General features: G+C 30.4%; 1 protein-coding gene across 5 annotated transcripts in view; it reads right to left on the bottom strand.

Moving 5' to 3' along the window:
* The window catches only part of LOC106466756, a 163707-nt gene that overhangs the window by 123585 nt on the left and 35942 nt on the right, over positions 1-4180 (bottom strand). The window contains exon 1 of one of the 5 annotated variants that reach the window (XM_022394839.1): positions 344-462. The exons of the other annotated variants lie outside the window; for them this stretch is intronic. The gene's annotated coding sequence lies outside the window, so the exon portion shown is untranslated. Of the gene's footprint in view, positions 1-343; positions 463-4180 lie in introns of those variants that run through there. 5 annotated transcript variants of the gene reach the window in all.

Consider the following 4180-nt stretch of genomic DNA (forward strand, 5'->3'; position numbering starts at 1 on the left):
TTAACTAACTGTCTGTCGTACACTCTCTCTCTCTCTCTCTCTCTATATATATATATATATATATATATATATATATGTATATATATATATGTATGTATGTCCCCAAAGTATGTACATACTTTTTCCAATTTCATCTATATCATAAATACAAATAAAACGTAACAGTCAACCTTTATTAAACACACACACACACACATATATATATATATATATATTAAAAGAATAAATACTAAAAATACTTAAGCCATAATAATTAACAATAATTAATTTACCTATCTTAATTAGTTTGAAACTAACAAGTAGTTTCTCTCTCTTTTATACCTCTCTGTATATAAACACTTACATGAAACTGGATCCTCTTGTGGAACTGGAAACAACTGTCTAAGAAGGTTTATATTACATTACTTTCTACATTTAAGTAACACCAAGTTAAATGCTGGAGTACACAAGCTACTACTGAATAGGAGACTTACTTATACAAAACAAGTACTTGGTATACTATAATGTGCTTTTATACCAATTGACATTATAAATAACAACCAAACAGTTTTTTTTTATCACACACAGTACTCTATTTCAACTTTGAATAAACAAAACAGTAGTATTAAAATGAAACTTTCAACTCATACACACCACCTACATAACACTGTTCAATTATAGGATATTTCATTCTAATAGTTGATAATGATGATGGTTTGTTGTTCACTACCTACGTATGTTTAGTTGCTTTCAGAGGACACTATTTATTAATAAACTTTTAAAGCATGTATACAAGCCCAACATATAATGTAGTTCACTTTAGTAACTAATGAGTGGGCACTCCTGGCTACATGAGCAGTCTCTAATGTTCTCCTTCACTGCCATGATATGTGAATAATTATTAGTCAACTTAAGAACTGTTAAAAGTATTAGGTTTTATTACACAAGAAAACATAGACCTATTTAATTCTATAAAAAACAAACAAACCTGATTCACACACTAATACTGGTTTAACATGATGATGTAATTGATTTCTGCTCCCCATCCATTAATCTGATGAGCAGAAATAATCAAACTGGCCTTTTGCCTGTTTGTTGTCGGCAGTATATTTTAATAAATTTTAAAATTAGATATTTTTCAGAGTTTTAATGAAACACAGAAGAAAAGAAAACTATCTACCTGAACCAAGTAAAACATATTAAACAAAAAGGGAACAATAAAAAATATTTATCAAAAGAAAGCCACCATCTTTCTTTGAAAAACAAATATTTTGAAGGAAATTCACTAAATTAAAGAACTAGAATGATGAATTAATAACATAAAAACTTTTTTTTTCACAAGGCATAAAAGTTATAAGTAATTCTCATACAATTCTAATTTCCCACAATTTCTAGTATTATTTTAGCAAATTAAATTTGCTCAAATTTCCCGGAGAACTAAGTGTATCAAAATTAGCTGATGTCGCATTAGTTCATACCAAAAACAACAACCATAGTCATTTGCAAAAAATTTGCCCTTTTTGTGTATGTATGTGCAAAGCATCCTTTATTAAAAAAATATTAAGAAGTAATTGCTTTTTTTCCTACAGTTACAATAAAAATTAATAGTAGTTTACATACATGGCAACAATAAAATAGCTGGATAAGTTCTTTCTATGGTAACAATTTTCACAGTATTTTTAACATTAAATCCATTTCTTCAGTATCTTATGTGCTTTAACTTCTAAACCCACTCCTGACAGTGACTGAAAGTAGCCTTTTCAAAAAGAGAATTCTAGTTCAATCCTGCTTTTCCCTACAAGATCTCCAGGGATCATTAACTGAAAATGGCCACTTGCTTTTAAGAACCAGTAGGTAGCCTAACTGGTTTATCTCATATCCAAAAGGTAAACATCCTTTGCAAAAAGCAAAATCAAGGATTTTGACATATGGTTATATGGTTAGACCTCATACTGTTTCATTAAAGATGTTCACCTTTGACACAAGAAAGCCAAGATTGTTTAAGAAATCTGACTTTAGATAATTTTATGATAAAGTTGTGTTAAACAACAACTGAGACAATTTCCCCTACATGCAACTTGATATAACAAAACATTAGTCATAAAGGCCTCTGATAAAATGTATTTGAAGCTTATTAACATTAGAATAATAAAAGTCTCTGATAAATTGTCTTTACAGCTTATTAACATTAGAATCATAAAGGTCTCTGATAAATTGTCTTTACAGCATATTAACATTAAAATCATAAAGGCCTCTGATAAATTGTCTTTACAGTTTATTAACATTAGAATCATAAAAGCCTCTGATAAATTGTCTTTACAACTTATTAACATTAGAATCATAAAGGACTCTGATGAATTGTCTTTACAACTTATTAACATTAGAATCATAAAGGCCTCTGATAAATTGTCTTTACAGCTTATTAACATTAAAATCATAGAGGCCTCTAATAAATTGCCTTTACAGCTTATTAACATTAGAATCATAAAAGCCTCTGATAAATTGTCTTTACAACTTATCAACATGGAATCATAAAGGCCTCTGATAAATTGTCAATACAGCATATTAACATTAGAATCATAAAGGCCTCTGATAAATTATCCTTACAACTTATCAACATGGAATCATAAAGGCCTCTAATAAATAGTCTTTACAGCTTATTAGCATTAAAATCATAAAGACCTCTGATTAATTGTCTTCACTGCTTATTAACATTAGAATCATAAAGGCCTTTGATGATTTGTCTTTACAACTTATCAACAAGGGCTCTCTGACTCAACGGTTGAAAATGTGACTATTTTGGTAGGTGGTGGAGTATCCCATCAGATACGGAAGCTTAAGTGTGAGGTACATGGCTGTGTATGGCATGATGACCCAGGGATCATTTTACCGTACCATTTTCTTTGGTCTGAGTAGTCGTTAAAGCGTTTCCATCCTACCAAAGTGGTCCACCCGCACGCTATGGTCATGCTATTTCGCCATTATTTTAGTATTCCTCTGTCCTTATCATTATAATGTTCTTGTAGTTCACTCAGAAAAAGTATTCGTATTCTCCGTTACTTGCTTGATCTTGAATCGTTCTCCTCGGTATCGTAGAGATTCACATAAATTTACAACTTATTAACATGAAAATCATAACGACTACTGATAAAATGTCTTTACAACTTAGTAGCATTAGAATAATAAATGCCTTCTGATAAGTCATCTTTACAGATTATTAACATTACAACAATAAAGGCCTCTAACAAACTGTATTTACAGCTTATCAACATTCTGATTATAAAGGCTTCTGATAAACTGTGTTTACAGCTTGTTAACATTCCAGTCATAAAGGTCACTGACAAATAGCCTTTGCAGCTTATTAACATTACAATAACAGAGACCTGTGAGAAATTGATAAACTGTTTTTACAGTTTATTAATATTCCGATCATAAAGGCTTCTGATAAATGGTCCTTATAAAGTTAAAAATAACAACTTCAAAATATCTTCGTAAAAATTATAAAATATTTTATTATTTAAAAAAATTTTCTTGAAACGTAACGACAACTTCCCTTTATGTGATACCTAATACACGGCTAAATGTTGTAAAAGCTCTTCCTTTTACAGAGAAGTAAAACATGGTAAAAAGTGCACATGAAATAGTATATACGTACATCTTTCTTAGTTAAAAATGTCAAGTGATGTTCACTAGGGGACTTTTGTTGTTGCTCAGCGGTAAACATGCGAGCCTTTAACGTTAACATTCGGAGTTCGAAACTTGCGATGCGATTGGCACAATGCAGATACCTTACCGTGTAGTTTTGCCCTTAAAAACAACAACAAAATATTCTTTTATTATAGCAGTTGGTGTCATCTCCATAAACTTTATTCAATGTTTTTGTTCAGTACGAATGATCAGTTCATATCCCACTCTGACAAAGCAACACTGTACATTTATCCACTACCCAACCAGTTCTTCACGCAACGTAACGATGTCTTGGCGTATCGCATACCGTGGGAAGGTAATGTGGTGTATCAAACCTGAACTGACTTATTGTCTAGTTAAGTTACATTATTAATATATATATATATATATATATATATATATATACTACACACACACACTAACAAATAAAATAAGTACGTCGCTCCTACGATACAATAAAGAAAAAGAAGTAAATTTACTTTAAATTTTACTACGAACACATATTACGTATATA

Source organism: Limulus polyphemus, unplaced genomic scaffold, assembly GCF_000517525.1.
Source record: "Limulus polyphemus unplaced genomic scaffold, Limulus_polyphemus-2.1.2 Scaffold2373, whole genome shotgun sequence".
Lineage (NCBI taxonomy): Eukaryota > Metazoa > Arthropoda > Merostomata > Xiphosura > Limulidae > Limulus > Limulus polyphemus.